The 7,080-nt window shown below is 33.6% G+C and overlaps 1 long non-coding RNA gene across 1 annotated transcript; it reads left to right on the forward strand.

Annotated features, from left to right (window-relative positions):
* Window positions 1–2,377: 2,377 nt before the first annotated feature.
* Window positions 2,378–6,011, forward strand: LOC104111236 (uncharacterized). Its single transcript, XR_011413444.1, has 3 exons — window positions 2,378–2,519; window positions 2,600–3,111; window positions 5,770–6,011. It is a non-coding gene; the product is annotated as an uncharacterized lncRNA (long non-coding RNA).
* The last annotated feature ends 1,069 nt before the right edge of the window (window positions 6,012–7,080 follow it).

Genomic DNA, 7,080 nt, shown 5'->3' on the forward strand with positions numbered 1-7,080 from the left:
AATAAGTTTGTCGTTCGTTGTGCGATAGTTGTACCTTTCGTAACTTAACGATAGTATTATTATCGTTCTTGTAGATTAAGGTGCAAAGAGGTGAGTTCAACTTGGTGATTGAAAAGATTGTGATAAGGTATGTTAAGGCTAAGCCTTCCTTCATTTTGGCATGATCTCGTAGCTACATGTGTTAGTAATGAGACAAAAAGAGAAGTTCATATTCATGAATTTATTCACACTATTCTAGTCTCATAAGTTACAATATTATTCCTTATCGAGACTCTATATTCAATTTTAGTATTGTCTTCTTCCAGTTAAGAGAGCAGCAAGCCTATATATACAGTATTATAGTATTTTCATTACCATCGAGCTATAATCGATGGGCAGGCCCCTATTGGGCAACCTCTGATCAGATGAAAAGTTATATACCGAGCCTACTGTGGCCGAGCGCCTATGAGCGAGCCCAGCATGGCCGAGATACATAGCCTAGTATGGCCGAGCGCCTATGAGCGAGCCTACTATGGCAGAGCAGTTATATATATACCGAGCCTTATAAGGCCGTACAATTATTTTACTTACTATATTGAAGGAGTTGAGTCAGTATCAGCAGGTAAGTATATCTCCAGATCATCTTTGACTCCCAGTTACTTCCAGTTATTATATTATCAGTTCAGTTTCGATTTTCAGTTATGTTATTGCCTTACATACTCGGTACATTATTTCGTACTGACGTCCCTTTTCCGGGGACGCTGCATTTCATGCATGCAGGTTCAGATAGACGGACGAGTAGATCTCCTCAGTAGGTGTTTCCCGAGTTCAGCCTGATCGGTAAGCTCCATGTCTTTCGGAGTTACCAGGTCTAGAGTGTTGTGTACATCTTATGTATATCTGTATATATGTTATGGGTAGGTCGGGGCCCTGTTCCGATCATAGTACATCTATCAGTAGAAGCTTGTAGACATATCCTGTTGGTTAGTGCAGTATGTTGGGTTTGTAGGCCTGGTATGTATAATTTGGTGGTTTGTCAGCTGTAGTAGCTATGACGGCCTTTTCAGCCTAGCTTTATATTGATGTTTAGTTAGCGCTAGTTTCCATTCAGTTTTATATTTTGCTTCGCAAATTGTCTTGCAAGGTGGCCCCATGGCCAAAGTATGACATTATGTGTTCAGAGTCCCTTAGTCGCAATTTGGTACGCCAGGTTAGGTGAGGCACCGGGTGCTTGTCTCGCTCCTAGGTTCGGGGCATGACAGTGAACCTCCACATTTCTCTCTTTTTCAGTATCTCTATGCTTCTTGGTTGTTATAAATAATTTTTACTTACCAACCAAATATGACTTGATGATCACCAGTAGGACATAGCCTTGACCTTTCAATTGGGATAGAAAGTTTATCACCAAATTATGTCCTTTATTGCAAGAATATTACATGGAAACAGTGAGTTTGCTTGAACATAATATAATATCATCAGGGTTGGCACTTCATTATCTATAGTTCCATAAGCATCCAGTATGCCATGAACAACTTGTCATATAAATTAGCCAACTCTAATCATATTTCTTCTCTCCATATGAGTTTGAAGTTTCTCTTTAGCATGCCTCAGTGCATCAAGAACTTCTGTCACAGTGGTTTCAAGAACAACGGGATCATTGTTTTCCTTTGGCTTTGGCAAATCTACAGGAACTAATGCCAAAGAGTGATTGTCATTCTCCTCTTACTGATGAGTTTCATCTTCTCCATTTTTCCCTTGATCTTTGAGTGAAGATTTTGAGCTAGCACAATAACAGATTAAAAGTTAGACCAACTTTGGTGATATTACATAGTAATAAAAACCTGAACATATTTATATTGTAATAGCTTTTTGACAGATCAATATAGGGAACCAATATGTGCAGCACATCATGGTATGAATCTGTCATGGCTTATCTATGACTTTGTTGTGGATGATAAAATTTTCACAATAGAACCAATCTCCCACTTTCATATCCAAAGTCACAGACTTAAGAATCTACCCTCTCTATCAATTAGAACTCGTATAATAAACTTTATAATATATTTATCATCTCTTTTGATACACACAGGTGGTTAAATTTTTATTTTCTAGTTTACTGAATAGTTCCATATTTACTGACACTTGTGAATATTATAGGACAAATTTGATAGTGATGACATAAATGATCAACGAGATCATGTCTTGAAACATATGAGAAAGTTATGGAACAATTGGAGAGGATCACTGCACAAGAATATTAAGTCTAAGCCATTTCGTGATGCTCTAAAAGATGTGCCAAATAAGGTAGACAAGAGTGATTAGGAATGGCTTGTCAAGGAGCATTTTTTATCAGACAATTTTAAGGTATGATTTCATAACTATTTATTAATTAACATCTTGTTATATTAAGTGGCTGACCATAATTTTTTGGTGTGTTCTCAATTTAGGAAAAAAGTGTAAGAAACTCGGTCAATAGGTCTAAGTTGAGTATGCCTCATCGTACGGGTAGTAAGCCAATTAGAGAGATCATTTATGAATTGGTGAGTAAATCTTGCAATTCTGTTAAGAAATCTCATCCTTGTTAAAAATATTTCTTTGCCTTGTTTATTTTAATGTGAAGGGAGGTAAAGATGGCAATCCACCAGATGTGGCAACTATCTTTTTTGAGACTCGTAAGAAGGACAACAAGCTTGTTGAACCTGAAACCAATGAAAAATATATATGTTTATTGATAAATTTCATTTTACATCATTTGTTTACCGTGTTGCAGTATTTTAATTAAATTATCTTTCATTTATAGTCTAAAATCTAAGAAGTGGTGCAATCTGAATCGTCTCTTACAAACATTGAGGTTGTAGAGAGGTGCTTTGGACCTCAACGCAAGAGTCATGCAGTTGGATTTGGTGGTGGGATAACTGCTACGGAGTTGAAAGGTGGTAACTCCTCGAAAGCTGCATTATTAGAGAAGTTGAATGCTACTAAAAAGGAAAATAAATCACTTAAAGGACGAATGGAAGGGCTAGAGAGTAAATATGATATGTTAGACAGTAAATACGCACAGCTTGCAAGTGTAGTATTTGATCAGCCTTCATCACCATCTTCAATTGAGCAATAAATTAAATCATTTAACAGGTTAGTAGATTGAAATCCTATTGTAGTCTTTAATAAAATTATTGCAATGCTTATGTGGAATTTTTTATTTTTTTTTATTTTTTTTATGTTATTAAGGTTTATGAATAAACAAAAATATAGTCATTGAAACAAGTGCCTTTAAGTAAGAATGAAGTTTCAAATATTTGTACATGTGTAGCTCGATTACAAGCTTTATTATCCTGTTATTGATAAGTCTAGAAATGTTAGAGGAGATTTTCTTGGCAGCTATTCCGTTTCAAGAACATATTGACTACATTTATGTGGATCTATTTGATCAGAATTTGTCTTAAGAAACATACGGTAACTCGCAAATTGTTATATATCTCAAGAACAAATTGCCCTACAGCGTATGTTTATCCTAGAAGCAACTTCTTGATGGTTAGAACTGCAAGTCTTGTTTGTGACAAAAATTGTTTTCCTTTGCTGATATTCTAATGATTAATCTTTTTTGTTTCCCATGGAATCATATGTTCTATGGTTAATGGAATCATCTATTGTATATATGTCGCCAAACTTGGCAGGGAGTCTGTAGAAACAGTAACGTTGGGTTGAATAGAAGAATATATCTCAGGCTAAATGCTTATATCATTACATAATTTGCTAGTATTAAACTATTTTGGATGAGAAGATCTCCACATCCTTTGGTTACTTGAAGGAGATTTTTCCTTGCTGATAAGGATGAAGGAATATAGCTTAGGCTAAATGCTTATTTCATGCATGTAATTTGCTAGTATTACTAGGCTAGTCCAATTTCTTTTTGGTTGAATAGGAAATTCCAGACTAATGTGAAGCCAGAAAATAATATTAAAGCTTTTGGAATGAACACTTAATAGACAGAATTAGTTACAACCTATAAACCAAAAATATACAGAAGACAGGAGATAATTAACAATTTAAAAGAGGAAAAAAAGTAACATTCGTTCTATTGGAAAACATACACGAAAAGAAGAACAAGTTTTTAATATTCTATCAAGAATATCCAGTGTTCACAAAGAAGAAACTTTTCAAAAGACCATTTACAGATTAAGAATAAAACTCTATAGCACACACCTGTTGAATATTAACATCTCTGCTGATAGAAAATAGGATAAGAAAATTGTCCAAATGCATCTGGAATTCTCTGAAAATGCTATTATATAAGTTTGTAGTTTTTAGAGAAGGTTGTATCAACAATATGTGCATTTTTTTCTTTATATTGGAGAATATGCACAAAGTGAACCAATGTCACACCCGTTCGGTATGAGGATGTTAAGACAAATAATGGTCTAACATAGTTTACATATGAATTTCTTGAAGATTGAAAAGGATAGTGTTTTGGATTTGTCTTCTATTTATATGTTTAAGGAGTTATCTCGAAAGACCTATAATTTCTTGGAATTCATGCAAACCTAGCAAAAAATATAGCACAATGTAAATAAAAGATCTATACATGTGGTAGTAAGTTGAGATTACGTTTTAGATCCTTTTATTACAATTAGTCTAGGTCCAATATTTGCTAGGAGTCTTTTCATAAGCTTACCCATCTTGATTGAGATTGAGGCATTGTTGTTGTTATATACTTATATTTGTGTGTTTGCTTTGCATTAGGTAATTATATTTATGACAACACGTCTAACAAGTTGTCCAAATGAATAAACTCGTCATACAGTGAATGAAATTTTAATGAATGCTTCACTTTCTTATGCTAAAGATATTCTTGCAAAAAATAAAAATTGATAGTTATATTCTTGCAAAATTATTTTTGGTGAGCTAGCTCTATTTTCTAATAATTAATGAAAGGAAGCTCTTTGACTACTTCAATTACTACCTTAGCAGATAAAAAGAATAAGTACAAAGACTTCTCTAGAGGTTGCTCTCTATGTTTCTTATTCACAAAGCCCAGTCCTTGTTACCAAGGCCAATCACTTCCCTACCAACTCTTTTAGTTTCTCTACTAGCAATTAATTTTGGGCATTGTTTATAAGGTATGTGATAATAGTGCGCCACAAATTTTGTTCTCCAGAAAAACTTCAATACAATTTTCTAAATCTGCATAAAATACATTTTCTAAAAAGTTTCGATGCCATGGAAAACCTTCCGGTTCATCTCTACAATATGATACTGTACTCCTATTAGAGGAAGATGGCAAAAGGAAACTGATGACAATCTCTCGCAGAGAGCATACATGGGGGCAAGATGATTGTGAATCTGTTGGTTATGCATGTGTGGATATCTATTTTCCTCTTGTTCTTTACTACATGTTCTTGTCTTTGTTGCCAATTATGACTCATTCTGATGCCTTTGACAAAGTCTAACTCTTCTTAGTGCCAATACATTGGCTTACTTTCTCTTTTTTACTAAATGTACTTAATGTCATTCTGCCCCCTTTAGGGGTTGTCATATTCAACTGACTATATACTACCATGTATACTGTAGCAAGTAACGCCTGGATTTCTAAATGGATAAGTTTTGAATTCTTCTTCTCTATTATTCATATCTGTCAACCTGCAATACATGGAACAAGTCATCTGATCGTTGTATTATTTCAATTCTTGTTTATGGCCATTAAGTGTAGCCTTTAATTTAATGGATCTGATATTTCTTCTTTAGTTGTTTATTCTTTGTTACTAAACTGACATACCTTTATTATGTTAACAGATCAAATATTTGAAGTCCGAAGAACATATCTTTGAAGAAAGTTTAGATCAAGTTGAAGTACAAGAGGTTTATATTTTGTTAGGGATGGTTTAAAGACACTGTACATATGCTGCAATTTTATTTTTCTCTTCTTAGGAATTATTAAAAATGATGTCATACGATTTAGATTGGTTTCTGGTAAATATGATACTTTAGTTCTCTATATTGACAAAGATACCAAGTATTTGATTTATTTTAAAGTATTGTTGGGTGTTTATGAAAGCATGTAAATAATTAGTTCTATACATCTAATTTAAATTTTTGTACTTATATTTAGTACAATTTTACATTAGCAAAGAAAAATGTGGCCATTGAAACTCTTTAATTATAGGTTTCTCAAACAGATTAATGGGCATTAAGAAAGGTAAATTTGCTTTTTAAAATTAATACAAATAAAGAAGGGAATATCGGTCGCTAAAAGCACTTCTAATGACTGAATTAGTTGTTGTCATTAAAGACTTTTAACGACTGGATAACAATTTAGCGAAGGAAAAATCCGGTCGTTAAAAAGGATGTATAACGACCGGAAATTATGTCGTCGCTAAAGGATCTTGAACGACCACATTGTAATCCGGTCGTTAACTTTTAATGACCGGGGATGACCGGATTTTTTCTGGTCGTTATAAACTTATAACGATCGGATTTGTACTTTTAACGACCAGATTTCCCCTCGCTAAAGACCTATTTTCTTGTAGTGTACATTATTGTTCGAATAAGAGATAACAGTACAATAAAATGGAAAGATTTCAAGGGACTGCGATGACCAAGCAGCTCTACCTTGAATCCTTGCGATCAACAGACTAACTTTATCTAAGTCTGGTATCTCCAACACCTGGCTCTGCACAAAAATATGCAGAAGTGTAGTATGAATACACCACGGTCGGTACCCAGTAAGTATCAAGACTAACCCCAGTGGAGTAGTGACGAGGTACAGTCAAGACACTCACTAGTCTAATAACCTGTGCAATATAGTATATAAAGATAATAGAAAATAAATAGCAATGATAGCATCAATAATCAACTAGTGATGTAAACAGCAAGAACCCCATAAATATTGCTCAGACAAATAACGAACACAAATACAACAAAAAATGAAGTCCATCAAAATATACATCTTTCATCTATAAGTTTGTCGAATAAAAATCTTTAGAATATAATCCTTTCCAATGAATATATTTCGAATATACTTCCTTCAAATAAATATCTTTCAAATATAATTCTTTCAAATAAATATCTTTCGAATATAATTATTTCAAATACTATTCTGAATAA

The sequence above is a fragment of the Nicotiana tomentosiformis genome, chromosome 2 (genome assembly GCF_000390325.3).
Source record: "Nicotiana tomentosiformis chromosome 2, ASM39032v3, whole genome shotgun sequence".
Lineage (NCBI taxonomy): Eukaryota > Viridiplantae > Streptophyta > Magnoliopsida > Solanales > Solanaceae > Nicotiana > Nicotiana tomentosiformis.